Here is a 19,676-nt window from a genome sequence, read left to right on the forward strand (position 1 = left end):
TTTGTTGTTGTTGTTGTGTGCCATGGAGTCGGTTCTGACTCATAGAGACCCTGTACAGGGTTTCCAAGGCTATAAATCTTTACGGGAGCAGAAAGCCTCATCTTGCTCCCGCAGAACAGCTGGTAGTTTCGAACTACTGACCTTACTGTTCGCAGCCCGATTCGTAACCACTACGCTACCAGAGCTCCTTTTTCTGATATTAAGATCTGATATTTATTAGAGACTATCCCACCTATTGAAAACTTATTTTCAACATTATTTGCCTATAAGTCATATTGGTATAATAAAAACTTACACTTTATACAGTATTTTTTTTAAGGCATGGGAAAATATAAACATTCTGTGGTGCTGTGGGTTAATGCACTAGACTGCAAAGCAGTTTGAACTGCAAGGTTGTCATTTAAATCAAGCTCACCAGCTGCTCCTTGGAAACCCTATACAGGGTCGCTATGGGTCGGAACTGATTCGATGGCACTTAACAACAACAATATATACAATTTAAAAGCACGTATGGCATCTAAACTATAGGTTCTGAGTAAGTAACAAATATTTCTTCAAAATACAAACTCAGTATTACATGAAAAGTATTCTCTCCAAAACAGAGGTTACACTTAAAGAGACAGGTAACCTGGTTCCGAATCACTGTTGTCTGAAGAGTTTGACTCCCAGCTACGACTGTCTGACTCTGATGAGGTGCTGCTGTCACTGCTACTGCTGCTACTCATTCTGGAACCTCTTCCAGCTTCCTTGGATGACTGAATTGTCTCAGATTTTGTTTGACGTGTTCTACAATGTAACTGATTATTAGCATCCTGTAACTGCTGTTCCAATTCCTGTTTTGTCTAAGAATGAAGCTCTTCTTTATGCTTCGTTGTTTTCTTAGCATGAGGGTTTAGTGGTCTTCTTAGACGCGCTGCAACACATTTTCCTAGTTCTCTCTGCGCTGATGCTTTCACTGTTTCCAAGTCTATCTCTAGCTCATCAGGATTGGAATTTCTCAGTGAAGGCTCTCTTGAGTATATTATATGCACCATTCATCCAAGATTATCTCCAGGATTTTTGTTTATATCTAAACTTAATTGCCTTTTCTCATCATAATTCATAGGTTTAGCATTATCTTCAGCCTCAGATTTCAGGTCAAAAACTTGTTTCTTTTTCTGTAGTTGGTTGTTCTTGGACTTTTCCTTTAGTTTTAAATTTGCTTAAAACTTTTTCATTTGCTTAAACTTTTTTCTTGGGTTTTCATCTCTTTTATTAAACTTTTCTTTTAATTTTTCCCTTTTAGACTTGTCAATCTTTTTCTTTAGGTTACAGAAAGGTACTTGGGTTGATGAACAGCTTTAAATTGCTCCTGAAGATGTGCAAGACGTGGATGAGTTCATCTTCAGAATCATCAGAAGTCTTATCTTCAGAGGAAGCACCACAAAGGGCTTCTGTGGTGTCCGATATTGTTTTTTTTTTATTATTATTCTGAATTATGTGATAGTTTACATGGGAGAACATTAGTTTTACATTCATCCTATCGTATATCGTTTCATTGCCATAATTACAATCCCCTCCATGCAGCATCAACCAACCAAAGAGTATACACTACAAGCCTGCCTCCCCCTCCACCAGTCATCAGCACACAGCCCCTCTCCCTCTCTGTGTCTAAAGTCCCCAGCTGCTCCATCTCTCCACATCATGGTCTCTGCCTCTATCTCAGGCATCACTGCTTCTCTGGGTAGGGTCCCGCTCTCCGCTCTTCTCCGTTGATGGTCCCAGGGACCTCCGCTCCTACACTGAAAAGTTAATCATGCCCATCCTTGTTACAAAACGTCTACCTTTACATTTCCAACCCTCACAATCAGTCTTGATAACAATTATTCACTATTGTATCACAAGAGACCTATCCGTATTTCATTTCATCAGCCCCGCCTAGACAGATTGGTTACTAGTCAGTGAAGATTCTACCTTCCTGCACACCCTCTGGATCTCGGCTCCCTCTTGAAAGCTTGTAAATCAGTCAAGTCTTGCCTTTGTAGCATCCCCATTTTGGGTAGTCAATGTCCGAGTTGCCCATCCCTGTCTACTCTGTGTATGGAGTGGGTGGGAATGATCCTTGCTATAAAGATTTGTTCCCTCTTTTGAGCTACTGCATCCATAGGTGTAGGTCAAGTTCATCAAATTGTATCAGATTATCTTTTTTTCCTCTTCTTTCTTCTTCGAGTTGATCTCTGGTCATCTAGCCATTGAAGCCAGGCCAAATGGGTATTATCTGCAAGTGTGGGTGTTCTTGTGCATATGCCCTCTCTTCTTATCAGCTGGACGCTTCACTCTCCACTCTAGTCCTCTGTGGCTATGTCACTGACTCTGGGCCCAAGAGTCCCCAGGTCTTGCCACACTGCTGGCCAACCAGGTTCACAGGAGTCTATTGAACATTGTAGGGCTTAGCTAGTGGTGTCTGTTTTGATGTAACATACAGACATCATTCTCAATTGGTTCATCTGGGATCTTTGCAAAATGCATTTCAAAAACATCCTGGAACATTTTTGCCACTGTTAATACTTCATTCTGGAGGGTTGTGTTTGTAGCAACCCATAAATATTAATCTAACATCTGCAGCAAGTTCATATGCATCCTTAGATTCTTGGTTGTCCATTTTGCAATTGATAGTTTTGAGATACGTTGGATTTTTGATAATATCTAAGTAGTATGGAATTTCAAAATATTAACATCAACAGGTTTATTAAAGGGCCATGTATATATATAATAAGTGTTTTCAAGCATTTCTTTATGAATCTCACTACAGTGCTTTAATTGCTCCATTACTTTAACATTTTTCACAAAGTTATATTGTTGCTAAGAATCTGGCAAAACATTCTTCAGCACATTTTCTCTTAAGATGGCAGTTTTGCCTTTTTTTTTTCTGTAAATGTTGGGAAGATTCACTACTTGCTTTAACTATATAGTTAGGAAGCGAGAAGTCAGAATTCAGGTCACCAGCTCTAGAAGAAGTCTTTCTCTCTGTGTTGGTTATGTGAGAAGGTCCTTGTCTACTTCAACCTCTGTAGGCCCACATCCTTCTAATATGTCCAAAATACTGATGGCATACAACAGGGTAGGCAAAGCAAGCAACATGGGCAACCCATCTTCTTGTGGGAATTCTTTTTCGCTGGCCCTACACTTTACCAAGGAGCTCTGGTAGCGTAGTGGTTACAAATTGGGCTGCTACTCTCATGGTCAGCAGTTCAAAACTACCAGCTGTTCCGTGGGAGAAAGAAGAGGATTTCTGCTCCCGTAAAGATTTACAGCCTCAGAAACCCTGTACAGGGTCGCTATGAGTCAGAACCGACTCCACGGCACATGACAACAAGAACACTTTACCAAGCATGAAGTCTTTCTCCAGCGACTGGCTCCTCCTGACAACATGCCCAAATTATGAGAGATGAAGTCTAGCCATCCTAAATTCTATGTAACATTCTGGCTGTATTTCTTCCAAGACAGATTTCTTTGCTCTACGACAATCCATGCTACTTTTAATATTCTTTGCCACACCATAATTCAAATGCATCAATTCTTCCACGATTTTCCTTATCCATTATCCAATTTTCACATATATATGAAGCGATTGAAAATACCAGGGCTTGGGTCAGGCTTATCTGGTTCTGAAACTGACATCTTTGCTTTTAAAAGCAAACTTGCCCAATGCATGCAATATATCATTTGACTTTCTGATTGCTGTTTCCATGACTGTAAATTATGGACTCAAGAAAAAGAAAATCTCTGATACCTTTAATCTTTTTTCCATTTATCATGATGTTATTGATTGGTTCAATTGTGAGAAGTTTCTTTTTCTTCATATTGAGGTGCAAGCCATACTGAAGACTGTAGTCTAGGGCTTCATCAGTATTTTAAGTCCGCTTCATTTACAGCATCCAAAGTTGTGTCATCTCTGTACTGCAGGTTGCTAATGAGTCTTTGTCCAATCCTGATTTCACATTCTTCTTATAATCCAGTTTTTCAGATTATTTGTTCACCGAGGCTTTCTACTCCCGTAAGGATTTACACCCTCGGAAACCCTGTACAGGGTCGCTATGAGTCGGAACCGACTCGACGGCACTTAACAACAACAACAACATACAGATAAGTATGATGAAATGATATAACCCTGGTGCACATGTTTTCTCATTTTACATCATTCAGTATCCCCTTGCTCTATTCCTGCAACTGCCTCTTCTTCTATGTACAGTTTGCTCATGAGCACAATTAAGCTTTCTGGAATACCCATCCATACCAATGTTATCCATAGTTTGTTATGATCTGCACAGTTGAATACCTTTGAATAGTTAATACAGCACAAGTAAAATATTTCTGGTATTCTCTGCTTTCAGCCAAGTTCCATCTGATGTCAGCAATGATATCCCTTGTTCCATGGCCTCTTCTGAATCTGCCTTGAATTTCTGGAAGCTGCCTGTTGATGTCCTTCTGCCACCATTTTTAATTTTTCTGTCGTAAAATTTCACTTGCATGTGACATTAATGGTATTGTTCAATGATTTCTGCATTCCATTGTATTTCTTTGAAATGGATACAAATATGAATCTCTTTTGTGATACTTAAGGTTTTGTCTTGGACAGGATTCTCAGTGGTTTAGCAATTAAGATGCAGTTATTACCTCCATGATGAGATCTAATATGATACAATCACCCTTAAGAGATATAAAAGGAGTGAGAAGTGAACTGGGCTCAGAGGGACCTACAGTGCAGTGCTTCCTTTGAACCTGGGGTCTGTACTGTAAATCTCCTAAGTCCAGGGGAAGATTGATACCAAGACACATGGCCATCTCCAAGAAACAATGGACCTACAGGAGACAAAAACAGAGCTGACAAAGAGAAAGCTTTCCCTACAGCTGACATTTTACATTTGGACTTCTTACCTCCTAAACTGTGAGAGAATATATTGCTGCTTGTTAAAGCCATACACTTGTAGTATTTTTGTTATAGCAGCTTTAGATAACTAAGACACTTGACCAGGTAGATGTCTTCCAAATTTCTTGGCCTAGACTAGTGAATGCCTCTAGGGTTGCATCAGTTTGTTAAAACATTTCAATTTGTATTCCATTAATTCCTGGAGCCAATTTGCTTTCCCTGCCATTGCCTTCAGAGCAGCTTGGATCTCTGGCCTCAATATCATCAGGTTTTGATTATGTGGTACTTCTTAAAATGGCTGAACATTTACCTATTCTTTTTGGTAGCAACTCACTGTATTCCTTCTATCATCTTTTGATGCTTCCTATGGCATTCAATATTTTGTCTATGTTGCTGTTGTTGTGAAGTGTTGTCAAGTCAGTTCTGAGTCATAGTGGTCCTGTATAGTTTCCAAGGAGCAGATGGCTTGTTTGAAATGCTGACCTTGTAATTAGCAGTCCAGTGCTTATCCCACAGAGCCATACCAGGACTCCTTTAGAGCATCTCAAGGCTTAATTTTTTTTTTTTTTTTTTCCAATTCTTTCAGCTTCAGAAATGTTGTGTTCTTCCCTTTTGGTTTTCTAACTCCAAGTGTTTGCACATTTCATTATAATACTTGTCTTCTCAAGCTGCCCTTCGAAATTTTCTGTTTAGCTCATTTACTTCATCATTGCTTACAGCAGTTTAGCTTAACTACACTCAAGAGCAAGTTGTAGAGTCTCCTCTGATACCCACTTCGGTCTTTCATTTCTTTCCTGTCTTTTTAATGACCTTTTCCTTTCTTTCTACGTGATGTTTTTGATGTCATCCCACAACCTTCTGGTCTTTGGACATTAGTGAATTAAATCTGTTCTTGAGATTCAAGGTCATTATTTTAGCTCTTGTGGACCTGTTTTAATTTTCTTCAGCTTCAGCCTGAACTTATTGCTGGTGTGTTCCACAGTCGTGTCTGGCCTCGTTTTGGCTGATGATATAGAGTCTCTCCATTGTCTTTTCCCACAGATGTAGTCGATTTGACTCCTGTGTGTTCCATCTGGTAAGGTATATGTGTATAGTCACTGCTTATGTTGTTAAAAAAAAAAAGGTATTGCAATACCAATACTCATTGGTATTGCAAAATACTATAATGCAATTTGCAGTATAATTCCTATCACCAACATTATATTTTGTAACTACTGATCTTTTTGTTTCCAATTTTTGTATTCCAATCACCAGTAATTATCAATGCATTTGATTTTATGCTTAATCAATTTCAGACTGAAGAAGTTGGTAGAGTTCTTCAATTTCATCTTCACTGGCTTTAGTGGTTGGTGTGTAAATTTGAATAATAGTGGTATTAACTGGTCTTCCTTATAGGAGAATGAATATTATACCATCACAGACAGAACTGTACTTCAAGGTAGATCTTGAAATGCTCTTTTTGACAATGAATGCAATGCCATTCGTCTTCAATTTCTCATTCCCATCTTAGTAAATTATATGATTATCTGAGTCACAAGGACCAATACCTGTCAATTTCAGCTCACTAATACCTAGGATACCCATCTCTATGCATTCCATTCCATTTTTCACAATTTCCAATTTTCCTAAATTCATACTTCATACATTGCACTTTTAATTATTAATGGATTTCTGTAGCTGTTTGTACTCATTAAGTTATGCCCCTTCAGCAAATGAAGGTTCCAAAAGCTTTGCTTCATCCATATCATTATGGTCAACTATCCTTTGAGGCAGCACCTCTTCCTAAGTGGTAGTCTAGGTGCCTTCCAAAATTGAGGGGTTCATTTTCTGGCACTGCATCAGACAATGCCCTTCTGCTCTTCATAAGATTTTTATTGGCCAACGATTCAGTAGTGGTCCACCTCTCCTCCTTTCTAGTCTGTCTTAGATTAGAAGCTCCACTAAAGCCTGTACATCACGGGTGACTCTACTGATAACTTAAATTACCAATGACATAGCTTCCCCATCCATCAACACACAAACCACCACAGCACAACAAACTGACAGATGAGTGGTGGGTTCTGATTCATACTACCCCTACGTAGGGTTTTCAAGACTATGAATGTTTACTGGAGCAGACAGCGTCATATTTCTTCCTCAGAACACCTGATGGTTTTGAACCATCAACTAACCTTGCAGTTAACAGACTAGTTCATAGCACCACCAGGGCTTCCTATTAACATCAGAGGGTTAGGATTTACAACACAAAGGATAATTACATCAGATCACAAAATGGAGGACTTTGTGTAATTCTCCTCCATAGCCTACCCAAATTGGCACATATTTTGGGGGGGACACAATTCAATCCATAAGAGTCATAAAACACAAAGACTGAGGAACTATTAGAGACTTAAAGAAACCAAATAAATATGACAATTAAATGCAACACCTAATCCTGAATTTTACTGTAAATTGGTGAGGGGGGTGGGGAAGACTTGTTATAAAGGACAATATTGGGACAATTATCATAATGTATATTTCAAATAATAACCTTCTATGAACCCTGGTGTGGTGCTGTGGGTTAATGCACCAGACTGCACAGCCGTTTGAACTGCATGGTTGGCGGTTCAAGCTCACCAGCTGCTCCTTGGAAATCCTATACAGGGTCCCTATGGGTCAGAATCGACTCGATGGCGCTTGACAACAACATGAACCCTATACAGGCTTGCTATGAGTCAGAATTCACTCGACGGCACTTAACAACAACATGAATCTCCTGAATCTGACAATAATACAGAGACTGGTGTGGTGCTGTAGGATCAGCACTGGACTGCAAACCACAAGGTTGGCAGTTCACACCCACCAGCTGCTCCTCAGAAACCTTACACAGGGTCGCTGTGTTTCAGAACCAACTAGAAGACACTAAACAATAACAGCAGGAACTAAGAGACCATCTTTGCTTTTAGGAATGAAGTCCAGTGCTTTTGTTCTCCTGGAAAAAAAGACTAGGGTTCAGAAGAAACCGGTAAGGGGATTTTTGCTTTCAATTCAAAGCTTTTCTGCAATCTTCTTAATCGTATTTGAGTACTTGAGAACCTTTATATTTATACCTATTTTTGACTAGTATTCAACCATTTCAGGAGATGACTAGAAACTAGTGGCATTGAAGGAAGAAATCCAGACTGAAGGCATTAGTGAAAAACAAGGGTCCAGGAAATTATGGCATACAAATTGAAATGTTTCTACAAACTGATGCAGTGCTGAAATAATTTACTAGTCTATACTAAGAAATTTGGAAGACAGTTACTTGACCAATTGACTGGAAAAGACCCATTCCCAAGAAAGGGACTTAATAGAATTAAGAAATTATCAAACAATGTCACTAATATCACAAGCAATTAAAGGTTTGCTGAAGATAATTCAAAAACAGTTGCAGCAGCACATCAACAAGGAGACGCTAGAAATTTAGAATGGATTCAAAAGAGGATACGAGATGAGGGATATCATTGCTGGTAACATATGGATCTAGGCTGCAAGCAGAGAACACCAAAAAAATGTTTACTTGTTGTTTATTGACTATGCAAAGGCATTTGACTGTGTGGATTATACCAAACTATGAATAACTTTGAGAACAGGTGTTCCAGAACACTTAATTGTGCTTATGAGGAACCTGTACAATCATTCCAACAGAACAAGGGAATACTTGTTGTAAAGGACTGTTGAGGCAGTTCTGACACATAGTGACTCTGTATAGGCTTTCTAAGGAACAGCTGGTGACCTTGAGGTGCAAACTGACCTTATGTTCCAGTGCTTATCCTACAGCACCACACCAAGACTCCAAGAGATACTGCATAGTTTAAAATCAGGAAAGATGTGCATCAGGGTTGTATCCTTTCACCATACTTAGTCCATCTGTATGCTATCAGATGGACCATATGAAGAACAAAGCAAAAGGACTGGAGGAAGGCTCATTAAAAACCTGCAATATGCATATAATACAACCTTGCTTGCTGAAAGCAAAGAGGATTTAAAGCACCTGCTGATGAAAATCAAAGACTGCAGTCTTCAGCATTGATTACAATTCAATCTAAGAAAAACCAAAAATCCAAAGAACTGGATCAAAAGAAAACTTGATAAATGTAGAAGACACTAAAATTGTCAAGGATTTCATTGTACTTGAGTCCACAATCAATGTGCATGAAAGCAGCAGTCAAGAAATCAAACTAGGTACTGTTCTCATTGTTTTTTAATATATATATTTTAAATATATATTTGTTGTTGTGGTTGAGATGGTTCTAAGTCATAGTTGATCCTATGTATAATAGTACAAAATACTGCCTGGTTCTGTGCCTTCCTCATAATTGTTTTTATGTTTGAACACATTATTGCTGTACTGTGTCATTCCATCTCACTGGGGGTTTTCCTTTTTTTGTTGACCCTCCACTTTACTAAGCATGATGTCCTTCTCCGGGGACTTGAGAACATGTTCAATGTAAATGAGACATAATCTCTCCACCCTTGCTCCTATGAAGTATTTTGACTGTACTTCCTCCAAGACAGGCTTGGTTGTTCTTCTGGCACTTGTTATTCTTAAATATTCAAATACATTGATTCTTCTCCAGTAAACTTTATTCATTGTCTAACTTTCACATGTATCTGAGACTTAGTTCAAGCGCTCCTTAGTCTTCAAACTGACATCTTTGCTTTTTAATGCTTTGAAGAGGTCCTGTGAAGCAGATTTACCTAATTTAATATGCTGTTCAATTTGACTGCTGCTTTCATTATCCTTGGTTGTGGATCTAAGCAAGATGAAGTCTTTGGAAACTTCAATCTTTTTTCGGTTTATCATGATGTTATTTATTGGTACAGTTGTGAGGATTTTCATTTTCTTTACATTGAGGTACAATCCATACTGAAAGTTGTGGTCTTCGATCTTCATCAGTATGTCAAGTCCTCTTCACTTCCAGAAAGGAAGTTTATGTCATGTGCATATCACAAGTTGTTAATAGGTCTTTCTCCAGTCCTGAGGCCATGTTCTTCATATAATCCAGCTCATTGATTACTTGCTCAGTACACAGATTGAATAAATCTATTCAAAGACTACTACCCTGGTGCAGCACACCTTTCCAGATTTTGAACCATTCCGTATTCCCTTGTGTTCTAATGTCTGCCTTTTGACCTATGTACAGGTTCATCATGAGTGAAATGAAGTATTCATGAATTCTCATTCTTCATAATGCTATCCACAGTTTGTTTTAATGCACACAGTTGGATTCCTTTACATAGTCAACAAGACATCAGCAAACATCTTTCTGATATTTTCTACTTTTAGTCAATATCCACCTGATATCAGCAATGATATCTGTGGTGTCGCGAATTACTTAATGTCTATTCTAGCTATAGTCTAAATTCCCACCTAACAGCTTTTTCCTGATAGGTTTGGGTAAGAAGATGGGAGAAGATTCTGACAGGAATTTAAGATTCAGTTGTGAGTGGTTACCATAATTAATTGTAATTGAAAAAAAAAAAAAAACTGGAACTCTAACATGTATAAAATAAGCCATTTTAGAAGCAGGAATGGGGAATCTCACTAACAGCAAAGAGGAAAGGCCATAGCATAACATGTTCTTTAGATCTAGAGATTCCCTACACATTGAACCTCGGCAACTCAGGGACAGGAAAGTTGTGGTGCTGGAGGAGTGGCAGAAGAGAAGCAGCAACAGCAGAGCCAAGAACCAGAGCACAACACAGAGTGGGAGGCTTCCCAGCCTCCAGAGCAAGTTAAGCTGAGTGACTTTGGATGGGAAGCTATCTTGCAGAATGGGGTGCCCCAGGCACTTCATTAAGGAGCTCTGGTAGTGTAGTGGTTACAAGTCAGACTGCCAACCTCAAGGTCAGCACTTCTAAACTACCAGCAGTTCCACAGGAGAAAGATGAGGCGTTCTGCTCCCGTAAAGAATTATAGCCTCGGAAACCCTGTGCAGGGTCCTCACTATGAGTCGGAACCGACTCCAAGGTACTTAACAACAACAACAACAACAGTTTCATAATAAACTCCATACTATGAGCACGGTGTCTGAGTTCTGAGTGACCACTGCAGTGAATTATCAAACCTAGCTGAGCCAGAGAATGCTGTGGAGGAATGTTTGGTACCACATTTCTTTTTTTTTTTCTTTTTTGGCACTATCCCTAGTTTCAAATCCTCTTCTGAATCCAGCTTGAATCATCTTTGGCAGCTCTCTGTTGATGTACTGCTGCAACCATTTTTTGAATTATCTTTAGCAAAATATTACTTGCATGTGATATCAATGATATTGTTGTGTGATTTCTACATTCCTTTGGGTCACCTTTCTTTTGAATGGGCACCAATCAGTTGACCAGGTACCTGTCTTCCAATATCTTAGCAAAGATGAGTAAGCACTTCCAGTGCTACATCACTTTACTGAAACTTTTCAGTTTGTATTCTGACAATTCCTGGAGCCTTGTTTTTCATCTATGTATTCAGTGCAGCTTGCAGGTCTTCTTTCAAAACCATGAGTTCATGAACATATTCTGCCTCCTGAAATGGGTGAGCATCAGCCAATTAGTTTTGGTACAGTAACTCTGTATATTCCTTCCACCTTCTTTTTTTTTTTTTTTTCCTCTAGAATATTTTATTGTAATCATCAATACAGAATTTCACTGGTAAATACTTCAGATAAGGTTCTTTGTTTTTAATCAACATAACCACAGTGTCAGTATGACATCAGTAAACTAACAATGTTGTTGTGTGCCATGGAGTCAGTTCCAACTCATAGCGACCCTGTACAGGGTTTCCGAGGCTATAAATCTTTACAAGAGCAGAAAGCCTCATCTTTCTTCCATGGAACAGCTGGCAGTTTCGAACTGCTGACCGTGAGATTAACAGCTCGATTGGTAACCACTATGCTACCAGAGCTCCTTAAACTAACAATAGTTTCCTAATAAAACATAATCTTTACATTTTAAAGTGTTGTTGAGTGCTGTCCAGCCAGTTCTGACTCATAGCAACACTATATAGGGTCCCCAGGTAGCGGCTGGTAGGTTTAAACAGCCAATTCTGCAGTTAGCAGACCAGTGCCTATCCTACAACTCCATAGCAGGACTTCAAAACTACTGTAGCTTAATTTGTCAGGTTTTTTTTTTTTTTTTTTTTTCCCTTAATCCTTCCATCTTCTTTTGATGCTTCCGGTATAACTCAGTATTTTTTGCCCATGATGATGTTGTTAAGTGCTGTCAAATCAGTTTTGACTCACAATGATCTGGTTTAGGGATGATGGGTGGGTTTGAACTGTGGACCTTGTGGTTAGAAGTCTAGTACTTATTCTACAGTTTTGGTTATGTTGTTGAAAAAAGATATTTGCAATATATATATTGTTGGTCTTGCAAATTTCTCAACCATCAATTTCTATTACTGAAGCCGTATTTTCCAACTATTGATCTTTCCTCTCTGCTTTCCAATCACCAATAATTACCAATGCATCTTGATTGCATGTTTGGTCAATTTCAGTCTGCTGACGGTGGTGGTGATGGTGTGAAGTGCTGTCGAGTCTGTTCCAACTCATAGCAACCTTGTATAGGGTTTCTGCAGGGCTTCTGGTGGATTTGAAACACCAACCTTGCAATTAGCAGTCAAGTGCTTTTCCTATAGTGCCACACCCAGCAGAAGGTGACTGACTATATATGGTAGCTAACAGCAACAAAAGTCTTATCTGGTAACAGGAGCCCTGGTGGCACTATAGCATAAGTACTAACTGCAAGGTCAGTATTCCAAACCCACCAGCTGCTCTGTGGGAGAAGGATGAGGCTTTCTGCTTCTATAAAGATTTACAAGCCTCAGAAACCCTATGCAGGGGTGTTATGAGTCGGAATCAACTGGATGGCAGTAGGTATCTGGTCATATGTACCAAAGCTGAACAGAAAATTTCAAAGGTCATCTCGAGAAAACAAATTAAAATATTACAATGAAATGTGCAAAGATCTGGAGTCAGGAAACCAAAAGGGAAGAATACGCTCAGCATTTCTCAAGCTGGGGGTACTGAAGAAAAAAAATCAAGCCTCAAATTTCATTAGTGAAGGATGCTCTGGGCAAATTATTAAATGGTGCAGAAAGCATCAAAAGAAGATGGAAAGAATACACAGAGGCACTGCATCTAAGGGAAGTGGTTGATGTTCAATCATTTCAAGAGGTAGCATATGATCAAGAGCCAATAATATTGAAGGAAGAAGTCCAAGGTACACTGAAGGAATTGGCAAAGAACAAGGCACCAGGAATTTATGGAATCGAAACTGAAATTTTTCAAGAAAGTGAAGTGGCACAGGAGGCACTCACTCATCTATTCCAAGAAATTTGGAAGACAACTATCTGGGCAATTGATTGGAAGAGATCCGTATGTGTGCCCATTTCAAAGAGAGGTGACCCAATGGAATGCAGAAATCATCAGACAATCTTTTGATATCCCATGTAAGTAAAGTTTTACTAAAGGTAATACAGAAATGGCTGTAAGCATACCTTGACAGAGAACTTCCAGAGGTTCAAGGTGAATTCAAAAGAGACCATGGAATGAGGGATATCATTGCTGATGTTAGATGGATCTTTGGCTGAAAGCAGAGAATACCAGAAAGATATTTACCTGTGCTCTATTGACTACGCAAAGGCTTTTGATTGTGTGGATCATGACAAACTATGGACAACATTGTGAATGAGGAATCTGTACATGGACCAAGAGGCAGTTGTTCAAACAGTACATGGGAATACTAAATGGTTTAAAATTAAGAAAGGTGTGAGACAAGGTTGTATTCTTTCATCATACTTATTCAACCTGTATGCTAAGCAAATAATCTGAGAAGCTGGATTATGTGAAGAAAAATGTGGCATCAGAATTGTAGGAAGGCACATTAACAACCTGTAATATGCAGATGATACAATCTTGCTTGCTGAAAGTGAAGAAGACTTAAAATACTTACTGATGAAGATCAAAGAGCACAGCCTTTGGTATGGATTGCATTTCAATGTAAAGAAAACAAAAATCTTCACCAATGGACCAATAAACAGCATTCTTATCAATGGAGAAAAGATTGAAGTTGTCAAGGATTTCGTTCTTGGATCAACTATAAACACTGATGGAAGCAGCAGTCAAGAAATCAAACAACGTATTGCATTAGGCAAATCTACTGCACAAGACCTTTTTAAAGTGTTGAAGAGCAAAGATGTCAGCTTGAGGACTAAGGTGAGCCTGACCCAAGCCATGGTATTTTCAATAACCTCATATGCATGTGAAAGCTGTACAGTGAATAAGGAAGATCACAGAAGAATTGATTCTTCTGAGTTATGGTGTTGGAGGAGAATATTGAAAGTGCCATGGGCTGCTGAAAGAACAATCAGATTTGTGTTGGAAGAAGTGCAGCCAGAGTGCTCCTTGGAGGCCAGGATGGCCAAACTTTGTCTCTCATACTTCGGACATATTGTCAGAAGGGACCAGTCAAGAACATCATACATGAAGAAAGCAAAAAGTCATTAAGAAGAGAAGAAAGAAGGAAAAGGCCAAATGGATGTCAGAGGAGACACTGAAACTTGCTCTCCAGCATAGAGATGCTAAAGCAAATGGAAGAAATGAGGAGGCACCAAAGCCTAACTCATTTGATTACTCCACCAGACACTGACATATACACGCAAGCACATATTTATCAGGGGCCTCAGACAAAGAGAACGGACTAGGTATATAGCATGTTCATGGAGCCGTAGTGGTGCAAAGTTTAAAGCACTCAATTGCTAATCAAAAGATTGACCCTTCAAACTCATCATTGGTTCCATGAGAGCAAAGATTTAGCAATCTGCTCTCCATAAAAATCTCATTTTAAGAAACCCTATGGGGCAATTCTATAACTCAGTTATAATGGGTCCTTATTGTTATTAGGTGTTGAGAGAGTATAATACCTAGCACACATTAGAGATTTAAATACTGAATTAATGTATGTGTCTGGGTTTGTTTGTTTATATTGTGGTAGAAACACACCCTCCACCCCTGCTCTCTAACATACAGACATGGAGATGGGAATTATTTATATGATGATCTAATTTTATGATTAAAAAAGATTATACCTCAAACTTCAATGTTTAGAGTTTGGAAGAGTAGATGCTGTGAACCCTTCTCACTGCGGAACACACCGGGTAATGCTGTAAGATAAACACTTAACTGTTTAACCATAGGTCAGCAATTCACACCCACCAGCAACTCTGCAGGAGAAAGATGAGGCATCTAGACCCATAAACATCTAGTCTTGTTGGAACTGACTCAATAGTATCTAACAATTAGAAGAGTGGTCTCCAAAGCACGCTTCTTTAAAAAAAAAGGGGGGGGTGCAAATAAAATATCATGAACTATAGTTAGAATAATGGCTTTTAGGAGATTGTCTCTTTAACAGATTGCACTCTTCTGTAGAATTTAGACTCATGGGGGCCCTCAAACCACTGTAAGCAGAGGAATCAAAAACAAAGCTAAACCATAACAAAGCCTAGAGGTTTCTCTTAATTAATACCAGAGAATTAACACATCAAAGATTGTAAATTACTAGAACAAAAGGAAGCAAGCCATCCTAACCAGGAGTTGGTAAAACTAGATCGTAAATATTTATGCTTTATAAGTCATATGGTCACTGTACAACTATTCAGCTCTGCCATTGTAGTGTGAAAGTGACCATGTTGTGGTGGTGTAAGTTTCGTTGTGACTCAAAAAGACTATGCACTATAGAACACAACACTTCCCAGTTGTGCAAGGCCACAATTGTTTGAGCCCATTATCAATCCATCTTATTTTGAGGGGGAGGTGGGAGTTTTTCCTCTTTTTCACTGACCTCCAGGGACTGCTTTCTCCTGATAACATGTTCAAAGTACTGAACAGCACACAGTACACATGAGCTGCTTGTTGTTGTTAACTGCCACTGAGTTGATGCCGAATCATAATAACCCTGTATAGGGTTTCCAAGGCTTTAAATCTTCGCCAGAGCCAAAAGCCTCATCTTCTGTGAAGCAGCCTTGTGGTTCTCAATCTAGCGCTAATCTTACGGATTACGCACTCCCTATGAACAGTTTACACAAGTATACTTATAAAATAATTTAGCACTTTCCGTCCCTAGAAAATGTCCCCATGAAAAGTCCTTAGAGAATTACAGCCAACTGCATCCAAAAGAGATTAAACAGCCAGGATCCATTTGGCACAGGCGCAGAAAGTCCTTAGAGTCACCTTCCTCCGTCCCTCATAGGGGTATTACCCACCCTTTGACGTCGTGTTCCGGAAGTGATAGACCGGAAGAGGTCTAACTAGGAAATATGCAGATATGGTTCTCGCGGGAAGATCTGTGACAACTTTCACTTTACCATTCTCCACTCACGTGAGTGAGTGGTCAGGCTACGAATGTAGGTCATGGAGCTGGTTGTGCGAATGTGGCGCTTTCTGCCTTTGGGACGTGTCATTCTCCCGGTGCCTCGGCTCCTGATGGGAGTTCCGGGCAGCCGCTGCCGCTGCAGCTTTGGGCGACTCCGCGGCTCCGAGGTACCTTCGCTGTCCTGACTTCGATCTCTAGTCCCCAGCTTCTGAGTTTTAGTGCCCCATTCCTTCTCAGCCCAGCGCACCTTAGAGGATATGAATTGAGGAAGGAACTCTGGGCTGGTTGTGCACCATCACCTCTGACCGACGCTGAAAACCAGAGTTGGGTCACAGGAGGAGTAGACACATTCCCCATGAGAAGCTGCTTCCTGTGCTTCCTGTCTGAAATTATGAAGGGTGAAAAACTAGAAAATAACCTTTATCGCTGTAAAGTAAAAGTTACACTTGCAGCTATGCCAAATGCGCTAACAGCCAGCCTGAATAATTTATGGTGTGATTTTGAAAACGTGAAGCAGAGATTTTTGTGCCTTTAAAATTTTTTAAACAATTATTTCTGAATCACTTGTTTTTATCTGCAGAACATTAAGGAAGGATGATAGGATGTCGAATCGTAATCCAATTCTGTTTTATACTATTAGACTGGTCAGGGTCTTCAGTTTGTTTATCTTGAAAAGAGGTTGCATGGGTTGGTGAACCGAAGTGTTCTCTAAGTTTAAAGTCAGAATTATTACTGGGGCAGGAGGATAGACAATAAGGCATGACCCTTTGTTAAAAGATAAAGGTTGTTGTTGTTGAGTGCCGTCGAGTCGATTTTGACCCATAGCGATCCTATAAGAGGGTTTCCAAGGAGCAGCTGGTGAGTTTGAACCACTGACCTTGCAGTTCAAATGGCTTTGCAGTCTGGCGCATTAACCCACAGCGCCACAACAGGACTCCAAATGATAAAGGTAGATCATTGCAATGAAACGAAATACATAAGATGAATATAAAGCTGATGTTCTCCCATGTAAACCATCACAGAATTCACAGTAAAAACTTAAAAAAAAAAAATGATAGAGGTAGAAGGATGGGAAATACGGTGAAATATATATGAAACTAGTTAGGTTCAGGTTTCTGAATTAAAACATTGCTGAGTTTAAAATCTGATTTTCTTGGGATGATCTTAGTTTAAATGATAATTTTCAGTGAAGGCTCATTATATATCAGTCACTGTGTTAAACAAAATCTTACTTAATCTTCATGTCTACTCTGAAGTAAGCACTGTTATTTTAACCATGTTTGAGAGGAGGAAACTGAAGTAAGGTTAAATAACGTGCATAAGGTCACACAGCTAGGAAAATGTTGGGTTTGATGACAGGCAGATTACCTCCAAAGCCCAACCAGGAAACACTTAAAACTAGGGAAGCAAGACAGAAAAGGATGGGGAAAAAAAACAGGCGAAACTAGGAAGATATATAAGTAATATACTCTATGCCAAAGGCAATAATAATTTTTTTCCTTCCTCTAGGTATGTTGAGTTTTCAGGGAGTAGGAACTATGCATTATCAATTTTCCAGTTATTAATGCTTTTTAATAGCCTTCGTAGTTTCTACTTTCCTTTTTCCTAGATATTTCACTTTGTATAGTTCATGATATTGATAAATTGAATTAACCATATTTATGGATCTTGGCTGAAAGCAGAGAATATCATAAAGATGTTTACCTGTGCTTTACTGACTCTGCAAAGGGTTTCGATTGTGTGGATCATGACTACGGACAACATTGCGAAGTATGAGTATTCCAGAACACTTATTGTACTCATGAGGAATCTGTACCTGGACCAAGAAGCAGTTGTTCGAACAAAGCATGGGAATACTGAATGGTTTAAAATGAAGAAAGGTGTGAGACAAGGTTGAATTCTTTCACCATACTTACTCAACCTGTATGCTGAGCAAATAATACGAGAAGCTGGGTTTTATGAAGGAAAACGTGACATTAGGATTGGAGGAAGACTCATTAACAACCTGTAATATGCAGATGATACAACCTTGCTTGTTGAAAGTGAAGAGGACTTAAAATATTTACTGATGAAGATCAAAGAGCACAGCCTTTGGTATGGATTGCATCTCCATGTAAAGAAAACAAAAATCCTCACCCCTGGGCCAATAAACAACATTCTTATCAATGGAGAAAGGATTGAAGTTTCAAGGACTTCACTCTTCTTGGATCAACTATCAACTCTCATAGAAGCAGCAGTCAAGATATCAGACAACGTATTGCATTAGGCAAATCTGCTACATAAGACCTTTTTAAAGTGTTGAAGAGCAAAGGAGTCAGCTTGAGGTCTAAAGTGCACCTGATCCAAACCATGGTATTTTCAATAACCTCATATGCATGCGAAAGCTGGACAGTGAATAAGGAAGACCATAAAAGAATTGATGCTTTTGAGTTGTGGTGTTAGAGGAGAATATTGAAAGTGCCATGGACTGCCAAAAGAACCAACAGATCCATTTTGGAAGCAGTGCAGCCAGAGTGCTCCTTGGAGGCCAAGGTGGCCAAATTTCGTCTCTCATACTTTGGACATATTGTCAGGAAGGACCTGTCACTGGAGAAGGATATCATGTTTGATAAGGTGGAGGGTCAGAGAAAAATAGGAAGATGCCCAACAAGATGGTCTGGCCAAGTGGCAGCATCGATGGACTCACGCGTGGCAACAGTAGTGAGGTTGGCGCAGGATCAGGCAGTGTTTCATTCTGCTGTGTGTAAGGTTGCTATGAGTCGGTACCGACTCGATGGCACCTAACAACAACAACAACAACATTCAGGATTATTCAAAAATTTGAGACTGTTTTTGGATTTCTAGAGAGATTTTGTTTTTCTTTTCTTTTCTTTTTTTTCCTCCCTGTGTGTAATCTATATAATACCCATATCTGAATATTTGATTATTCAACAAGTTCTTAGTACATGCTTACTTGTGCCTGTGGTCTGGGGATTAGTGATGAACAGGAGAGAACTCTTTATCATTAATCTTATATCTAGATTGAAAGGGACTACTGTTGAACAAATATGTTGTTGTTGTTGTTAATTGTCTTTGAGTTGGTTCTGACTAATAGCAACCCAGTGTAGAGTTTCAAAGGAGTGGCTGGTGAATTTGAACTGCCAACCTTATGGTTCAAACCAACCTTGTGGTCCACTGCATTATCCCACAGTGCCACACCAGGACTCACTGAACAAATATGAGTGCTAAATAATGAGGAAGAGAACAATGCAGGTATATTTAATCATGCCTTGAAGGGAGGGATGATAAAAGTGTGAACAGTTGGATGAGATCTAATATTGAGGGATGAAGATCAAAGACTCAAGGCTTTGTGTGGATTGCACCTCAATGTAAAGAAACCAAATCC

The 19,676-nt window shown here is 39.3% G+C and overlaps 1 pseudogene; it reads right to left on the bottom strand.

Annotated features, from left to right (window-relative positions):
- Positions 1 to 611: 611 nt before the first annotated feature.
- LOC102829535 lies at positions 612 to 16,379 on the bottom strand (annotated as a pseudogene).
- Positions 16,380 to 19,676: the final 3,297 nt, after the last annotated feature.

This window comes from Chrysochloris asiatica, unplaced genomic scaffold (assembly GCF_000296735.1).
Source record: "Chrysochloris asiatica unplaced genomic scaffold, ChrAsi1.0 scaffold00031, whole genome shotgun sequence".
Lineage (NCBI taxonomy): Eukaryota > Metazoa > Chordata > Mammalia > Afrosoricida > Chrysochloridae > Chrysochloris > Chrysochloris asiatica.